The sequence below is a fragment of the Filicampus tigris genome, chromosome 6 (genome assembly GCF_054856515.1).
Source record: "Filicampus tigris isolate MCC_2025a chromosome 6, RoL_Ftig_1.0, whole genome shotgun sequence".
In the NCBI taxonomy this organism is placed as follows: Eukaryota; Metazoa; Chordata; class Actinopteri; order Syngnathiformes; family Syngnathidae; genus Filicampus; species Filicampus tigris.
Genome location: NC_141222.1, coordinates 7,711,176 through 7,731,320, shown reverse-complemented (window position 1 = coordinate 7,731,320; position 20,145 = coordinate 7,711,176). Strand labels below are relative to the sequence as shown.

The window sequence follows — 20,145 nt, the reverse complement described above, 5'->3', positions numbered from 1 at the left end:
GTTGACAAATATTAACAATATTCACTGATCTACATATATTTAGATTGTCTATCTTTATTTATTATGACATACGTGTAGTTATTTGAATTAACTTCACGTAACACGAGATTTGTACTGACTGCGTGGAAATATGTTATTGTCTCTCTGCATGGAGTTATTTGGTGAAATGAATTATATGCTTGGAAGATATTACTTTATTTATATAAATAAGGGAAATTATGAAGGTTTGCTGGAGGTCAAAATGTGTTGTGATGTACTGGAACAACAAAAAATTATCAGAATCATCCATCTTTGTTGTTTGTGTCTTTGTTTACATTCACCTTGAATGCTTTGAGGTTGGATCTGGGACAAAAGTCTGATTTCCCACCTTCACCGAATGCATCATTAGGTGCAGGACAAACAGGAGGAAGATGCAAAGTTATCGTTGGTTTCTTGCGTCACTGCTTCTACATTTTGTATACACTCGTCTTGTTCTGCCAGTGAGTACTAAAGTGATTTGCAGTTAGTTCCCTTGCCTTTTGTAGGTATTTTTGGGTCATGTTCCTTTCTCTTCCCCCCGTGGCACTCTGTCTACCGTCCTGGGTTGTTTGATAGTGCTTTGTTTCGTTAGCTTGTGTTTGTTAACATTGGCATGCTTTCTGTTCAATAACTCTGTAACACTTGCTCGAATGGTTTGGATCCTGGATCCATTAAAGAAATTGCTCATTGAATATATATATACCCTGTAGAGCTTTGAGATCTGTGGACATGAGTCAATTAGTGGAGCCCAGAGTTCAAAGTTAACATGGTGAAGCTGCATTTAGCTGTTTTGCTGCACACAAATGGGATAGGTTGCCAATGGAATTGAAGTCAGCCCTGAGTGTGAATGCCTTTAAATCCAGTTTAAAAAATGTTTTTTTTTCCATACCTTTGATTGAGGTCTTCAAAACATTTTTTCTATCAGTTATTTTAGAAACTCACTCCTTTCTTTACTTTTTTTTTTTAAGTTTTCTGTTCATGTGTTGTATGTTGTTTTTTTATTTTCAAAATAATTTTTGTAAACTACTTTTGTTTTCTCTGCTCTGCTTCTGAATGTTGCTAACTGTTGTGTTTGTAAATGCTTGTCAGTGTTGGCTTTGCTTGTGTGAAAGTTGCCTTGTGTATGAACAACACCTAACAATAAAAGACATAACCTACCTATGTCGTTAGAATATACTTATTTACAGTGCTAAAAAAATATGTTCCTACTAATCTTTAAAGCAGGGGTGTCAAACTCATTTTTGGCGCGGGCGCATCGTAGTACTGATTTCACTCGGAGGGCCGTTACGCCTGTTAACCCGTGTAAATGCCTTATACACAACTAATTGATGGATCACTCTTAGTTTTGAAATCAGAATCCAATAAATAGTTTGTTCAACTATTTTTCAATGTATTTTAACAGAAGGATTGGTAAGAAATGCTTGAAATATCAAATATGTTGTGTTCACAGTGAAGACAATTTCAAAAAACAGGTCAACACACATGATTTGTCTTCGCGGGCCACTTAAAACAATGTTGCGGGCCGGATTTGGCCTCGGGCCTTGAGTTTGACACCTGTGCTTTCAAGGATTTTTTTTCATTCCAGGTACATACCACATAATAAATGTGTAGATCAAATTATGCATACTAGAGAAGCAAAACAAAACGTTTTGGTTTAAGTTAAATAAAAACAAAATGAAAAAATCAATTCACGTGCATTTTAGTTTTTCTTTAGCACAGTACATTTCCCTAATTTCACTCATATGATTTCACTCCATATTACATTAAAAAAAGGATTGGTGCCTGTTGGAATATTTTGCAGGTTTCGCAGGCATAAGACCAATTAGCAATTCACAAAACAAGTACTTACTCAACGCGTGTTCGTTTTATCTTTCAAGAAGGTATCCAATGTAAATAAAGACTCAGACAAGTCGATTGAATTTGCTCATCTGTTCTGTTCTGTCCGTTCTTCTTTTCCAGCCCTGAAGTTTAGGAACCATACAATGATCAGATCTGGGCAGCTTTTCCATCCTCGCGAATGCACTCATCCGAGACGGGCGAGGGCTGAAAAGGGGCACGGTCTAACATGCAGATCCTCACATTTATACTGTCTTCAAAATCTAAACATAATGTGGGCTGGTCCCCTCCCTGGCTGGCCCTGTCTGTAGGGCTGATCCTCACCAGCTGGTCCCATGGTCAGATCAGGGCAAGCTGACTCTAACACTTTTAACTGATTATGCGATGTCCGTAAATGTGTAATTGTCATATTGGTTTTTGGTTAAAAATGTTGGCTAATATTAAGCGATTGATATAGATTTAGCTCCTTCTTGCCCAAGTGAAATATTTCTATGCAAGTATTTCTTTTTGTATTTATAGGCAGTTTTGTAATATTGGTGCAACTCAGCAAAGTGTATAGTTTTTGGTTCCATTGGTTCCATAAAATGCACTAAACATTTACAGCTAAAAAAAAATCAAGGCCATGGTCTCGCCTTCACTTTCAATTGCTCCATCATTTATAAACATGTCAGGAACATTGGTACAAGGTGCAAAGTTTAATACAAGTTGAATGTACTATCATCCTAATCGTCTTTATTATTCATTTGTACATATCGTAAAGAATTCTAGCTGTAAGCTACTGATGGTCATATAAGAGCAGCTGCTTGCTGGTGTGATTATGCCGTGGTTTACATATGATCCGATAAGTCGACTAATTGCAACTACTGTTGGCAATCAGGTGACTACCAAAACAATCCTTTGTGGCTACGTGGCGCTACTTGGGACGCTTGCGCCAAACATCATTGTGTATTGCGTTTGTGGTGGCTGCAGCACCACACTAGCGCACAGAGACAAACATGGCAGCAATTTTAAAAAATCGAATCGAAATGAAATCGGGAACTGACAATCGAAAATTGATTCGGATCGTGGCTTGAGTGAATTGTTACATCCCTGGTGTACACTCAAATTAACCAAAGAGTTTTTATGAGGAGAAAATAAAGTTTTAGAGTTGCCTACCTTGATTAGAATGTTTGGGGTGACCTGAAGGGTGCTGAGCACAAGAGATAACCATCACAATCTGACAGATTTGGGGAACATTTGCAAGGAAAAGAGGGTCACCATTGTCAAGTCAAGACAGGCAATGCTTATAGACTCCAAGACTAAAAGATTGAGAATCTAAAACAAAGTATTAGTTACCATATGTTTCATACAATCATCTTATTGAACATGTATGGAACAATATAGTTTGTAGATCTTTTTTCATGTAAAAAAGGATTATTTCTCAGTTGAATATTATAGTTAATAAGTGCATAGTGGTTAGCGCGTCTGCTTCACATATCCAGATCTTTGTTCAAACATTATTGTATGGAGTCTGCCATATAAGCTGCCACTTGACCAAGGTCAGCTGGGATAGGTTCCAGTTCACTTGTGACCCTAAATATATAGATGGATGAGAGTTTATAATTGGCAATATTACTATTATTTTTTTTAATGGCTAATTGTGGTTTATTGGTTTAACACTGAAAAAAGATGTTGGACGTATTCACTTTTTCAGTATATCCACTGACTTTCTATACATTTCTGTGTTGACATCATGTTGGGCATGATGCTATTGTTACGGTACGAACATAGCCTTTGTGACTGAAAAGGAGGTAGAATGTGTAGTGAAGGACAACAAGAGCAGACAAAACATAGTTAGCAGTGGAAAGAATGCTAGGTGGGTGTATAAGATTGATTGGTGATTGCTGTTAGTTTTTGTGGCACTCAGTGTGCAAGCAATAAAGAGAAAGAGTTGTAAAGTAGAGGGAATATAAACTCCCAGATGCCAGGTATTTTTCCAACCAGCAGGCAAGAAGACAGGAGTCTAATGAGTTCCCTCATAGCTGAGCGGGTGCCATGTTATGGATCACACAAATATGCTTGTACGCGCACACACAGACACACATTGCAACATAGCTCATGGGGCTGTTATGAATTACATGGGTCCCAACCTAAAACCTTGGCCAAGTGCCTCAACACATGATACCCACATACAGTACATCATTTTACCCCGTGGATCAATTCGTCCACAAACATTTGACATAAATGTAATTGAATGCAATAAATCATTAATCATGAGATTTTATTAAATTTATTTATTATTTATTAAGTCTAGTCATTAAGTTTTGGGTGATACTTTTCCTACTAAATTGTCAAACAAATATACTGTACTCTCTCATGATTATCTCAAATGATGTGCAGTTTGTTCTGTATTACCTCTCAAAAAAAGCAATGAAATGTGCTTTGTATTTGCTATTTGCTGTCTTGAGAATGACAAAAGGGTTGGTCAGATATGGTCTTGAAACCAATCAGACGAAAAAGAAAAAATAACAAAGCATCCAACCAGGGGCGGAGCCAGAATGTGGCTAATGGGTGGGCCTGGAAAAATTAGGGTAGGCCTGAATATTTCCCTCACTGAGCACAATCGTCCTGTCCTGACACATCGTATATTCAAATAAAATTGAAAAACACTACCTTAGACAACCACAATTATGCAATTTTTAATATTCAACACAATAAAAAACACAACGAAAAAACACAAATTCAAAAATAATTTCATAATAAATTACAAACATTTTTAAAGTATAGATTTTTTCATGAATCTCATTGGGAGGGCAGTCTGTCAACTTGTGTGGGCCTGTGCACACCCAGACCCACCCATGGCTCCGCCCCTGCATCCAACTGACCCTAGCTCATGTCCACACCAAAAGTCAAAAGGGAAGCTTCACAAAGAAGAACTGAATGGGCGAAAAAAGTCCAAATCAATACATTCCTCAAAAACAACAGATTCATTAGAACTCAGAACAGAGCTGGCTGCTTGCTTGGTCCATGCTCCACCAGGTTTTCTTGACTTTTTGTCTAATTCTATAGATCAGAAATGAATCTTCACGAAACGTGTTTTTGAGAAGGTCAATTCAAGTAATAGGATTCTTATGTGGTGTTCTGGTTTGTCAACTGAGGTCAGTTAAGGAAACAAAACAAAACAAAAATGGGGGGGGGGGTGAAAATGAGTACAGTCAGTCAGAAATTGTTGATTAAAGGAAAGGTCAGTCATACCTTTTTAACTTTCCTTCACTCATTTAATTTGTAGATGATCATAGCACTAACCTTTATGACAATGGAAAAAGCATCAATGATATATTGCATCCTATAGAAAAAAGACTTGATAGTTGCTTGCTTTTGAGCAAATGTTTTCCATCTTATTCTAGAAAGACTGTGTAACAAACGCTTGCCAATTAGAAGCACCCGTTTGTTAGTTTTCCCTAGAGGTGGATATCTCCGAGACCTCACACAAGATGAAAACACTACGAACCACATGCTGTTGGATATGTGTGGTAAAAATAGCACACACAAACAGTGTGATTCTACTAAGTCTTGTATAATGTTCTTGTAACAAATCAACAGGTGACCAGTGTTCTGCCTTGTTTAAAGAGGAAATAAACCCAAACATATTTTTTTCAATAATATGTTCTCAGCAGGCCCACTAGTTGAAGAACGGCATTCTGATTAATATTCCGTCTGTGGAATATGAGTTAAGCAGCAAAATCCACCCCTTTTTAGCCATCTCAGGGAGAGGCCATTTTGTCACTTCTGTTGACTGAAAATGACATCACAACTGCTCAGTGTTCAGGTAACGACCAATCACGGCTCAGCTTCAGATAACAGGTCAGCCGTGATTGGTCCTGAGCAGTTGTGATGTCATTTTCAGTCAGAAGAACATAAGTGACAAAATGGCCACCTCCATGGATGGCTAAATATGGGGCAGATTAACTCTTATTTCACAAAAACAATATTTATCATAATGTCTTGTTTCAAATAGTGGGCTTGCATAGAACATGTACTTGAAAAAAATGTGTTTGACTTCGGAAAAAATAATCTTCCACTAAGTACGGTTAATTCAGGGAAAAAAAAAGATTAACTGCAAAGGAGCAGTTTTAAGTTGTAACATCAGTGTTCACCACTAGATGGCAGACATCACTCAAGAGCGCCAACAACCACAAGAATGTACTTCTGCATCAGAGAAGAGAGAGAGGGTCCTGGCTGTAAGCCAGGGCCATATTCGGTCAAGAAAATGCTGTCTTTCAGTAAAATAGCAAGCAAATTATTATTATGTTTAAACACAAACCTGTCTAGTTTACTTAGACATATATTATCAGCCATCAAAGATTTTAAGATCACCACTACAACACCAATCACTACAAAAACTGTTGGCAGTTTGAAATGCATGAGGAGTTACAAAATGTGTGTCCTCCAAAAACATGGAAATATTGTATTTGACACTTAATATTAGCTTTACAAATGCATATGGTGGCTTAATTGGACAATCAGCTGTCGTGACGGATGGCGCAACCGTGATGCGCTGGGGATGGATTTCTCAGCCCCACACTGCAATGTGTTCACACGGGTGAATGAGCGAGCCTATTAATTTGGGCATCTTGAATGACATGCAGGACAAACATATGGAGGTACTGAATTAAATTATTTAATTGAGTTGATTTTTGGGGGGATGAAAACACGCACACAACTAGTACTTGCACTTAATGTTGATTTGCTGTTTTGTGCCGTCTTTGAAGTGGATTTTTTATGCAAGAATCCCCATTGCAATGGGGAAAAAACTCAGTAATTTTGGTAATACATCTGGATAGGAGTTGCATGTCCCTGTGGCCCCCCAGTAGCGCTGATGAAAAATTGCAGGCCCCTCCATCGTTTAGGTTGCCCATCCCTAAGTTATTTAATAGTTATTCAGAATAAGACATAATTTGTAGGCCATTTGTAATTGTCACATTAGTTGAAATGAATGTAATATAAGTTAAATGTAAGTTAAACAATGTTAGGGTGCATGAAACACAGTTTGTTCCCAAGTGACAAGCATGGCACCTGACCTGTCTGAATAGGTAATTCTTTTTTTGATGCAGGCTGTAACTAGGTCAATAGTTTGACAGCTTCCATGATATGCTGGGCATGAGTTCCCATTTCAGTTCTAGGGCTGTATCACAGCTTTCCTTTTGGATTGTTTTAAACTGTTGTTATTTGTGTGTGCATTTAGGAAAAGATATACAGATGAAAAGGCAAAACATATTCTCAAGAAAATAGAGCTGAATCTTGCAATGTTCTAAAAGTATTGCCATAATGTCAAGTATGATTCGATGTCAAATTCTTCAATAATTCATGTTTCGACTGTAAACATTTTCATCAGCTTGTACTGTAGATGCAGAACTGCAGTGCTACATAATTACTTAAAGTGCAGTGAAAAGGTATTTGCCATCGTCTCTGATTCTTATTTTTTTGCATAGTAACCACACTTTAAATATCAGACAACAGGTAACCCAGGTAAACATAAAATGCAGTATTTAAATGGAAACTTTTATTTAGGGGCAAAAAACCCCAGTTTCCAGGCCCTGTGTGGAAAAACTACCTGCCCCCTAAACCTAATGACTGGTTGTGCCACCCTTAGCAACAACAACTGAAATCAAGCATTTTCTATAACTTGCAATCCTCTTTCACATCTGTGTCGAGATAATAGGCCCACTTTTGCTTCTTTAATTCAGCAACACTGGAGGGTTTTTCAGCATGAATCGCCTTTTGTGGTCACGCCACAGCGTTTTAATCGATTTAAGTCTGGACTTTGACTTCAACCACTCCAAGACATTCAGAAGTTGATTTGCTGGTGTCTTGCATTGTTGACCTGCTGCAGAACTAAAATGTGCGTCAGCTTAAGCTCATGAACTGATGGCCGAATATTCTACCTCAGGAATTTCTGGTAAAGAGCAGAATTCATGGTTCCATCAATCACAGCAAGTTGTCCTGGCCCTGAAATATAAGCAAAAAACACCATGTTTGACTGATGCGTTGATGTTCTTTTTCTGAAATGATGTGTTACATTTACACCAGATCTAAGGAGACATAGACATTCAAGTCCAAGTTCAAATTCAACTTCCGGCTCGTCAGTCCATAGGATATTATCCCAAAACTCTTAGGAACCATTCAGATGTGTTTTGTAAAAAGTGACATGAGTCTTTATGTTCTTTTGGGTCAGAAGTGATTTTCACCTTGGAACACTTGCAATGGATGATGTCATTGTTGCCAAGTCTCTTCCTCATTATTGAGTCTTGAAAACTGATCTTAACTGAGGCGAGTGAGGCATGCAATTCTTCAGACATCCTGAGTTCTTCAGACGTCCAGACTTTTTTTTTTGTCGGACAGTTTCTAGTCAGCTGATTTCTTGAGTGAACAGGTCTGGATGTAATGAAGCTTGGGTTTGGTCAGTGAAAATTAACTTTAAAATGTGAATAGCCACAATAAATTCATGGTTTGATTTTTTTCCCACTCAATATATCATATCACCATTTAAACATGCATTTTATGTTTATTTGGGTTACCATTGTCTGACATTTACATTTGTTGGGTGATCTGCAAAAAAGTAAGAACTGGAGAAGAGGAAAAACTGTTTTTCACGCCATCAAAACATTTCCACATTACATGAGGCTGGGCTGCAAGCATACATTTCTCCAACTGCCCTCGAGCTATTTACTTCTAATGCCTGGCTTGCCCATTCCCCCTTTCATCTGTTTGAGTCTGACCATAGCTTTCTAAAAAATATATATAAAGATAGACAGCCTTAGATGCTCGCTTTAAATGATTGTGGGCGCTCGCATTGTCCTGTCAACCCCAGCCTCATCTGTCTTTACTGTATCTCCCAAAAATATAAAATTGTGTCACAGTAGAGACTGCGAGCCCACAGCGAGGAACAAACAAGGGAATGGGGAAAAAAAAAAAAAAGACCAGTACGCAGTGAGGGCTGAGAACCTAATTTCCATTGCGTAACAAATTAGATGAGGGTTCGAAGAGAAAAAGAAGTCTAAAAAAAAGAAGGGACTGGGAGCAGAAACCGCAAGGAGAATGATCATTAAAGTGTAGCCGTTGGGGAAAGATCAAGTGAAAACGAAGCTTATGGGATCAGGTGAAATGGTCAGGATGGGTGAGAGGGAGGGAGAGATTAACAGTGCACAGTAGGGCCCTACTGATTAACATAAGAGTAAAAAAAATGGTTGGACTAAAAAGGAAGAGAAGGTAAAGGCCATCAATGGATGTAGGGCAGCTGTTAAGGTGGAAATCAGAGACCCATGCGTGCAGAAAGAAATGACAGCTGGATGACTTTCAGCCAGGGATCACACATGCTCACTCTCACACTTCAATTACAATCTGTCTCATCTGATGAACCTCTCTGGCAATGTCTTTAGCTATTGTGGTGATACTGTGTGATTTTCAGGTTGCAGTGTTGCTGGGGGTGATAAACAAACACACCACCAACATTCAAGTTTACTGTTTCACTCAAACATAATCATCCTAACGCAGTTAGGCTAGGTTCACACCGCAGGCAAATGCGACCCAGACCGGATTTTTTTGCCCATACGCGACCTGTATCTGATTTCTTTATGACAGTCTGAACGGCTCAATTCCGATTTTTTCAAATGCAACCTGGGGTCACTTTCATATGTGGTCCTAGATCGGATATGTAAACGATATTTTCCAATGCGTTCGCGGTCTGAATGGCCAGGTCGCATATATCCGACATTGACGTCATCCGGAGCCCAAAATGTGCTCCGCGCAGGCGAAGGAAACTGCTGGCAGCAGGGGATTTGTTGACAAAGCTGTTTTGAGTAACACTTTTGACTCTATATTTTACTTTAATTTAATCCACCTTGAATCATGAAGCACAAAGTGGACATTTATGGCTGATCGTAGTAATTCAGCCACGGCTCAGGTAGATTCATTTTTTACGCACGGTTAAGGCGTGACGTCATCGTTAGTTATGTCTCCATGAAATGAGATATTAATGCCTCGCCTCATAATTTCCCTCAAATACTGGATCTATTTCTACCTGCTACCCAGAGCTGGGCAGTCTGTCCTTGGGCCGGACCGGTCGGACTCTCCAGCCTGGCCGGATCCCCATTTCTGGGGCAAGGGGGAGGAAGGTGGCGAATTAAAAAAAATGGCTGGACTAAGCATGGCTGGAAGTGGATTTTAGTCCGGCCCACTAATCGTCCCTCATGCGTTTGACGTGGTCGTGAGGCGGCCAAATTTAATCTCAGCCAAATCAGTGAAAGTCTTCTTTTTAGGCCTCTTTCTACTCCTGCGTCGGCGCGAGCGACAACTGCCACATTGATTGACATGACCAACGTATTGTGCTGTTGGCGACAGGTCTGCAACACATGCCACGCACCCATCAGGAATTGTTGCCGCTCTGAATGGTCCATTATGTCACATGTCACGGAGAGGAGAGAGAGGATGCAGCACACAGCTCGTTGCTGCTGCAAAAGCAAACTAGTTTGGCAATAAAATTAAATGCATCGTCTAGTCATCTTGGTCCCTTTACGGTTGTAGCAGGTACGATATCCATTTTTGTTGCTGTCTTTTTGAAGTGACGCCCCCTACTTAGTTGTTTCAGAACAACTTGTGTCCGGGAGTATATTAAGCTGCGCGCAGCACTCAAGTATGACACTGCCACATCAAGGTGGAGTTCATGCACTTCTTCTGGCGTTTTCTACTTCCGGAAATACGCCGAAGCAAACCTGCTGTGTATAGTGGTTTGCTGGTATACTTTTATTTTGAAGGCCGTGAACGAAGGGACGTGTGGAAAATAAATAACTTGTTGAATGCGACTTTTGGCCGTCTGTTGGACCCAAATAATTATACAATACGACAAAACCAACCCCGGGGCTCGCAATAGAAGTAAGCACACACAGTTGGGTAAGTAGTACTAGTGGAGCATTTATAGCAATCTGCACTTATCTCTCAATAAATGTGTCAGAAAATGCCTCATTTTGCCATTTTTTGTCCCTTTTTTCAGGAACTATGGAAGTTTTAAAATCTGGTAAATATTTGTCAATATTATAGGTTATAACTAGTTAAAACAGTGCAATTAAACAAGAAAAAAGCAGATTTTGAATTTTGAAGTACGCTGATTCTACCCCAGAACACCCCTGCACACACAGAGACAATGTACTCTGGCAGAGGCTTTCCAGCCAAAAAATCACCAATAGTTGTTGTAGTACAAGAATTTTATTTTTTTTATAGTGTTAAAGGTCTTACATTGCATTGTTTACACTATTTGCACTTTCTGACTTTATTTTCAAAATATTGTGCAATGGAAGGTATTATAGTTGTCATGTTGACATTGTTATGATTGTATTTTCGTTACATTGCTGCTTTTATTGGTTTGACTCTCTTGACATTTGTTCTGAAACAGTTGTAGTAGAAGTATTGTATTTTTTTTTTCTATTGTTAAAGGTTCTTACATTGTATTGTTTACACTATTTGCACTACTGACTTTATTTTCAAAACATTTTGCAATGGGATGTATTTTAGTTATGTTATGTTACATGTTATGTTAAAGTTTGTAGTTGTGTCATGTGTCATCTTCAAAACCGCTTATCCTAAAGGGGGTCGTGGGGAGGTGCAGGAGCCTATCCCAGCCATCAACGGGCGAAGGCAGACTACACCCCGAACTGGTCGCCAGCCAGTCGCAGAGCACACACAGACACCGTCCCTGAGCGGGAATCGATCCCACGCTGCCCGCACACAACTCAGGCGTGTGTACCATTACACTAATTTTTATAGTTATTTAATGAAAAAATAAAACATTATATATATATATATATATACCGCTTATCCTCACAAGGGTCACGGGCATGCTAAAGCCTATCCCAGCTGTCTTCGGGCAGTAAGCGAGGGACACCCTGAATTGGTTGCCAGCCAATCGCAGGGCACACAGGGACAAACAAACATCCGCACTCACAATCACACCTAGGGGCAATTTAGAGTGTCCAATCAACTTACCATGCATGTTTTTGGAATGTGGGAGGAAACCGGAGTACCCAGAGAAAACCCACGCAGGCACGGGGACAACATGCAAACTAGTGAAACCCGCAAAGTAGAGTCGGATTTATGATTATGATTATTATTTTATATGATATTTATTGTACAGTTTTATTTTGGGAGATTTGCGCCTCTGTTACGCTGTTGTCACCCCCAACATGGTTCCCACACTTCTAAATACTTGTTAAACAATCAATTTAACAATAAACATGGTAAATGAAGAATATAAATACCAAGCTTGCAGGCTGTGATCAGAATTTAGCTTCGACCGACCGCAGCAGCTGATGAGCACGACGGAACGTTCGCTAAAAACTACGTTAAAGTTTTAATTTTTATCATAAAATTGACTTACCTTAACTAGAATGCCATAGTGTAATTTATCCAATCCTGCACTTTAAAATGCTTGTCGCTTGTTGAATAGTGGACGAGACTAAGCGAGAGGCTGCAATGACGCGCACCGAGTCAGCTCACGTACAGTACAGTGTGTGGAAAAATGAAATCCATTTGTGCTCTCGGTCGATCTCGCGATGGGAACCAGTCACCGCCTTTTATGAGTGCCTGCTGCGGGTATGTACAAAGTCTCCGAGTCAAGTCATATCTTTGAAACAATGTGTCTTTCTGCAATATAGCTCCCGATATGGCTGTGTTTCATTTTTTAGTTTATGAATGCTTCTGAATAATCCGCATTGCACTGAGGGCGTGAAAGTTGAAGCGCGAAGTAGTGAGGGATCACTCTATATATATATATATATATATATATATATATATATATATATATATATATATATATATATATATATATATATATATATATATAACAAACATAATATACTAACACAAAGGGGATCATGACATTTCCAAGCAAAAAGTGTCGGTATCGTATCGGTATCGTACGATACTACCCTGTATTTACTTGGTGTCGTATTGATGCCAAAATTCACAGTATCGCCAACCTCTACTGTATAAATGCCCCGACACGCTGGACCACATTTCCCTCCGCAAACACAACGTTGGGTGTGACGTCGTCTCTTCTTCTGCGCATGTGGGACACTTTGACGACGCATGTTGTGTTCATACAGCAGACAAGACCGAGGTCGCATTTTTTAAAAAAATCCGAATTGAGCATTAAAACCTGCGGTGTGAACCTAGCTTTAGACGCCCCAATGTTAGAAATCATTTTGATACATTAAATCAATTTGAAAGTGCAACCCATCCAGTACATGGACCAGGTAAAACAAAACAAAAATAATGTGCCATACGATCCAGCATTACATTTAGCGTAAAGGTAAGCTCTGAATATTTGTTAGCTAACTTGGAATAACACACTTTTCAAGTGCAATAATGAACCATTTTACAACCTTCTAACTTCAGCATGGATTCACAAAACCTACAAACACAATGAAAATCACAATTAAAAGTAAAGAACAATTTGAAAAAAGCATTTGTTGTCTGTTTGCAGCTGAGTTTCTTCAGACACCTGTCATTTCTTTGTTTGATGTTTGAGTACATTTGCATCATACATAAATGATAACAGAGAAAACAATAAATACTTTATGTGCAACTGACAACTAAGTGTGAGACGTTCTTCTCATTGCCCTTTAAGTAGTGCGGTCCAGGAAGAGTTGTTTTCTCACAATACTCAAGAGTCGCGCTCTTCAAATCTTGAATTAATAGCTGCTGATGTTATTGCTCTTGACCACATCCGCCACAACATGCTACAATGACCGTGCCACTGATTGCCACTCAAGGGAAGTTTAGCCAATTTAACTTGAGGTCATATTTAAAGGGAGATTGTGTTTTTCTTGTAAAGTAAATGTTACTCTTATAATAAAATAAAAGCATTACAGGCAGATCACACATCATGACCAAGTCCATCCATCCAAGTCGTAAAAACTATTATTTTCTAACCCTATACCATGATCTCCATTGAATTTACATCAAAGCATATTCATCCATGCATCCATTTAATAAATCCACTTTCCATAATAATGTGAATTATAAACTTTCATCCAGCCATTATGAGGGTGTCAGGTGAGCTGGATGCCATTCCATCTTATTTGGGGTTAGAAGCATGGTACACCCTGGACTCAATTACAGGTCCCAAACAAGCAATCACATTTAGCCTACACCTATGGTCAAATTTGGAGTCTCCAATTAACCTAAAAAGTATGATTTGGGATGTGGGACAATTAAACCCTTAGTGAGCCGGCTGTATCCCGCATGCCATATGTTTGAAACCCTGGGTTTAAATATTTGGAATATGAGCTTATGACCACACAAACATTGCAGCAGTGCATTGTTGCATCACACCTGTTTCTTATCTTGTTAAACTCTATTCCTTTTGTAATCACTCGTCCAGATCCATTCTCTGATATAAACAAAATCGCTGAGATGTGTGTAAAATATCTTCTGACGAGACACATTAATGCAGGAAATGATGCAAGGACAGTATGGTGGGATGAGCAGCTCAATAGCCTCATAAGACATCTGAACATAATTTGTATCAGGGTATGTTTGCATTGTATAGACCATTGGTTTTCAACTGTTGTCATCCTGGGACCCATATGTTTCTGCTGTCAGTAAGTTGTGACCCACTTTCACAGAAGTTAGAAACAATAAAGAATTTGTATTGTGAAACAGTACCCTTTAAAAACATGAATGTCATATTTTTAAACATAACTCATGCCAACAAGTTTAAAGTGCCTTTCACCACACCTTATTAAGAAATTGAGGATGAACTAAGCACTAATCTCTTCTTTTTAGGAAAGCGAAAGCTCAATAGTTTGCCTTCCTTTTAGGAAACGAAGGCTGCAGGCCAATGACAAGTGTAACAATTGTAACAGTCTGAATTAATAGAATGCAATAGAACTTTGCCAGTCAGATGGACAATGTTCTGCATCTTACAATTTCATCCCTCATTTGAATCAGGTGTGTCAGAGCTAGTGAAACATCTAAAACAGGCTAGATACGTGTTTTATATATATATATATATATATATATATATATATATATATATATATATATATATATATAGTATATCACACTCTAACACCAGTTGAGTTAAAAATAATACAATTTGGGTCAAAAATGGACCGATCCACAAATCGTGTCAGCTTCTTGCATTGTTTTGTACAAAAAAAGCCAAAATTTGGGGGTTGTTTTGTACAAAACTGACCATTTTAGTGGATGTTTTCTGCAAAACAACCCAGAAAGTTGGGTCAATTTGACCAAAGTAATGGTTCAGTCCTTTTTTGACCCAAAATTGTGTTATTTTTAACTCAACTGTTTTTAGAGTGCACAATTATCAAAATACACACTATCACTATTTTTACTACCTGTCCAGAGCCCACCAATCATGGCTCCGCGACCCACTTTTGGGTCCGGGCCCACCAGTTGAGACACATGTATAGACGTGGCCTCAACTAATGTTACCCTCACCACAATGTGTACTGTGGACTTGTATATGTGTGGGGACAAGGGTTATAATCGATTTTTTATTAGATTTAATTTTTTTTTCTTTTTGACTTTCAATTCAGTTACTTTTGATTAATTTTTAGTTTTTCGGGTTTGTCAGTTTTTTTTAATGCTTTTTTTAAGGTCTAGTTTTTTTTATTAGTGTTAGTATTAGTTTTATTTTTTTCAAATATATGGAGTACAGCTATTTGTGGAGCGCAAAATAAAAAAAAAGGTTACTTAGCATAGTAACATATATAAAGTAAAGTAAACTCTAATCATCATATGACTGTTTGACCTTCATTCTTCTGTACGGATCTAGAGTAATACTGAAATAAATACATTTAAAATGAACCCCAAAAGCTCATGTATATTAATTAACAAAGCCGAATACGAAGGACATTTTCACTACAGTTAAAGTTAGTTTTTTGTTGTTTTTTTTCAAATGTAAGATGTGGTTTCAGTTAATTTTTGTTTTCTTAAAATCAGTTTCATTTTAATTATTTTTTTTATGTCATGAATGAACATGTTTTTTTTTAATTTTAAATTGTAATTTTAGATATTTTGTTAGGTTTTGTTCACGAAAATAACCTTGGAGTGTGCTTTAATGTGTGTCCTATCCATTTGCTACTCAGAGGTCTGAGGTCCCATGGGTATCCCTCTTCAAATAAAAGGTGACAGTGAAGACAGCCTAATCTCCGCTCTGTCTCTCCTAGTGCTTCACTTCCTCCTGTGTCCATCTATTGACATGTCTGTGGCTTCAGCACCAAGCACATAATGAATCTCAATGATCAAGTACGTGTCAGAGACCTTTACCTGTGCTGCACAAATGTACTTGTGAATATGAATCACCTACACTGGGTGTCACTGACCATTTGAAACTCACACTCAGGCTAGAGTGTGAATGCTAAATATCTCCTCATTGCACTCTGGTGTGCCACATCTCTGCCAGCCTGAGGGACAATAGGGATGATCCATGCACAATGCAGATCATAGGTTATGAGCGTGCATGAATGTCAGCTTGCCTCACCAGTGAATTCATCATTACTGTACACTAATGCAGCAAATGTTCGGCACCATTCAGCAGTTCATGTGCACAGGCATATGACCTGTGATTGATCTGAATGGTCATAAAAATAACTATACTGCATAATATAAACTCAAATAAAAATGTATACACATCTACTGGAAAAGCCTTTAAAATGTTCTGCCCGTCACTTTGTCACTGGCATAGATTGATTAACAAAGATATATTATTTGTAGTTACAGTTTTATGACTAATTAAGTAAAATATATCATTTCTTTTGGCACTCTCATAGCACACTAATGTGCACACAGCGGTTGGTTGGTAATAATCACTAATCTAAATTATGTAAAAAGTGTGTAATACACCCATAGTAGTAATTAACATCTGTCCGGAAATGACATACTGCATACATTTATCTGGCATGCTGTTAGCAACCACAAGTTGTATGATTCAAATGAAATCACATAGAAAGTTTGTGTTCATTGCAACTGTTTCATTAAAATGCCAGAATCATAGCTCACATCATTCAAAATTATAAGCAGGTAGTCATTTAAGTAGATGTTTATGAATTTAAGTGGGTTGCGTTGTAAAAGCAATGCAATTTTTTTCACACCTCCCACCACGCACATCATGATAATGCCCATAGGCAGGGGAGCAATATCACATAAAAAGTGTCTAGAGATGTTATTTTGCGAAGTTTGCTAAGAAGCCTGTTTTATTCTGCTCGTACTTGTTTATACGCTTCGCTTAGCGGTGGGGCTCACTACAGTAAAACTGAGTTGAATGAATCAACTACAATACATGAGTCACTTTTTATGCTTCCATTCTCTTACCAAATGTGATTGCTGAACAAGTTTGTCCTTGATCTCAATTACTTTGTGTAACACATCTATTCATAATTTCAGATATTTTTCTTATGTTTTCTATTGAGAATAACAGGGAAAAAAAGTATTTCTTTCAGCATGGAAAGAAATTGTTGGGAAAGGCTTTTCAATTGAACTAAGGTTAAAATAAGTACTACAATAAATCATTAGATGTGAATATTACATTTGCTTTTCGGCCATAGCTTATTTTAACATTTCTACTGCATGTATGTATTGTATGGTGCAAAGAGTGGAAAAGAGAAGATCAGGATTCATTGTTGAAAGTTAGAGCATCTAGATATGGATCAGGGTTTTTGGAATAATACATATTCATAAGGGGAATGGGATTGAGGTCGATCTGTTCTCAGTATTGTTTTCAACCCCCTTGCTGACACATCAAACTATGAACCCACAAGGCACAACATGGCTAACTCATACAATCCCAAGCTTGCAACCTTGGAGGGAGACAAAATAGAATGAATGAATGTAACCAGAAATCCATACTACTCTGTACTTGATTTAGCTCACACATCCATTGTTTTCTATTGTTTTTAAATAAACACCGGATGCTGCAAATAGAAATACTAATTATTGTTTGTACTAATATTGTCTTCTGCAATGACCTTGGCTTTGGAACTGGAAGATCAAGGTTTGAGTCATGCAGCAGACAAAAATAGACAACTAGCGATGCTATTCTGCTACCTGACTGTCAAGATGCACTTGAGCAAGGCACTAAACACCTACTGCCACCCCCCACCACGACCCCCCCCCCCAAACACCCTTGTACTGACATCTCTCCTTGCATGCCTGGATGTGTGTGATATGTATCCAGCAACAAAACTATATGGAGTGTGAATTGAAAATCCCCTGCTAGGAGATTATAATCAGTATAATAAATTAACATATTGAGGAAAAATTCCCCCCCCCCCCCTTATTTTACAATCTCAGCACTTTTTTGTCTCTTGACCCGCCACACACAACCGTATACCTATAGTCCTCCAATCTTCAAGAGCCCATCACTTGTTGTTATGAGCCTGTGTAAATTGAATGCTGTGAATCAGGGTTGTCAGGTACTGCACGTGACTAGTGGGGGGCAAAGAGAGAAAGGAGGTGCAGGAAAGGCACTGTGCCAAATCGAAGGCGAATACACATTTTATGCTCTGGTGTCCCACCCAGATATATCACCAGCTGTCCAGATAATACCATCATGTACATAAGTGTGCGTGTAATATACGCCCCTGTCAGTACATGTTATGTACAAAAAAGGTGTGTGACCTGCTCCTAATAAGGGGCATCTGGTGATTTGGTGCTCTTTCATAGAATATACATGTGTAGGTAAGAAAATCTGTTGAAAAATGAAATTGATCAGCATTGTCAAACGCTATACAGAGGGGCTTGTCAGTAATGTGGACGGAGAGAATGGAAATATAAACTTGCAGCGGGTATGTGTGTGACAGAAAATGTGAGCTTGAGGGTGAATTAGGAGTGAACATGAGATATGGAGAGAGTGATGCTGAGCGATAAGTGCACAAACAGAGCAAGAGAGAGTCAGAGAGAGCCCAGATGAGGGAGTGGAGATGATGGGCTGGCAGTTTCCAAGCACCAGGCTGTTTTTCAGGGCTGTCAAGCACATTGTGAAGCATTGTTTGAAAGGCCCAGGCTGATGGCTGACATATTCACCATGAATCTAGCTTGCCAGGCTGCTGTCCACTGCCCTACACTCAGACACACATGAGCTAATATAGGCCAGTCTTTGTCTGTGCAAGTGTGCGTGTGTTGGTCACTGAAGGGTAATTGGCTGACCTTGGGCCATCAGGGTGTCTGAGATGAGCAAGAGTGAGGGGAGAGGGAAGAGAAAGAGAGAGGCTAGTAATATTTTTTTTCTCCCACATCAGTGTATTTCTGTCAGTGGCACTCCACTCTGACATTTAACTCTTACAACTTGAAAATGTGAGGTGAGGCCACATGCACACTACTGTGATCACTTAATGTACACGCGCAATAGCGTACTGATGCAAAGTGGATGAACATTTGATACAAACATCAATCGATAGCTCACTCCAGAGCAATCATTGATCAACAAATATTGTCAACGGGGAAAAGGGAAATCATGAATAGAAGAGGCCCAAGGACGGAGCCTTGAGGAGAACTCGAGGTATTTGGGGAAGACTGTGATATGCTGATCAAGGATGCAGTGTTGGAACTTCTTCCTACATATGCAACGGTTTCCGCCTTAAGCTATCACTAGCTAGCGATATCACTAGTTTTCACATCATAGCAATGCGTTATGCATGTTGCCAATGATGGCTATGCAGCGAGAAGAATTACAACATAAATCCATCAACTCATCTATGTCAAGAGCATTCATATATCAAATATATTGCGTAAATACATTTTCCATGACAGTTTTGAGCATAACTATAATTATATGTAAAAAGGGTAATTCGTAACTATAGTTTCCATAGTACTTTATGAATTCATAAGAAGGAAATTAGTTTTAAAATGGATTACATATCAAATACTTTGCTTGTATTCAGAATTGCTTGTCTTTTACAAGCACTTGATTTTAAGAACCATCCACTTACATTCAGTGTATGCCAGCGCAAAAGAACCCGCGCAACCTTTGGGTACAGCGTCCCCTGTGTTTTCTGACGCGTGGATGCGCTCGCCGCGTGCGCCGGGGCCGGCCGCACGGCGGTCGGGCAGATCCGGCGATCCGCCCGGCCGTTTAGGACCCATCCGGCGGGTGCGTAGAACACAACCCCCAGCCTCGCCCCCGTATGCAAATTAGCCTCGTGCGCTCCGCGTCAAACAGAAGCGGATGCGCTGAACCTTTGTTGTCAAACGTTTGGAAAACTGAGTAGAAATGGACAAATTTACCCCGACAAGGAC

The 20,145-nt window shown here is 39.0% G+C and overlaps 1 protein-coding gene across 1 annotated transcript in view; it reads right to left on the bottom strand.

Moving 5' to 3' along the window:
- LOC147145610 (uncharacterized) overlaps positions 1–20,145 on the bottom strand; it is a 57,191-nt gene that overhangs the window by 17,768 nt on the left and 19,278 nt on the right. The window lies entirely within an intron of this gene.